Below are 497 nucleotides of genomic sequence, written 5' to 3'. Positions count from 1 at the left end.
GCACAATAGTCATACTGTGTAAATAAGTATATTTATTTTTCATTAATGATGTTTTTTAGCTCTGTCCCATTAACGCAAATATGACTTGATGGGGATGAAACAAAACGGCCACTACCATTTTTGTTTTTGGCGTATATGCCATCAAACTGGTAATTAGGACTAGCAGAGATGGTGTAATGACTTCACATCTGCCACCGGGAAGAAACAAAATGGCCACACATGTTGTTAGTGGAAGGCATTTTAAGTCTTCTATAGCTGTCAAACACAGATACGCCTGGTTATGTTAGACTGCTTTGTACAGGTAGATACTTGCAAAACTCACGTACAGCGTGTCTTATGGCTGATTGTCACATTCTCGCTGTGGAGGTGAGGTGAGCCAAGCAGAGCCATATTTAATGTTCCTTCCTTTGTGAGTGCAGAAATGAAGCGCCTGTGCCATTATGGTGGGTTTATTAGTATGTCGGGCGGTTAAAATGCGCCTTCGGCTCCCCCCCCCC

The sequence above is a fragment of the Pundamilia nyererei genome, unplaced genomic scaffold (genome assembly GCF_000239375.1).
Source record: "Pundamilia nyererei isolate P.nyererei 1_Seehausen unplaced genomic scaffold, PunNye1.0 scaffold00044, whole genome shotgun sequence".
Lineage (NCBI taxonomy): Eukaryota > Metazoa > Chordata > Actinopteri > Cichliformes > Cichlidae > Pundamilia > Pundamilia nyererei.
This window is presented reverse-complemented; position numbering follows the sequence as displayed.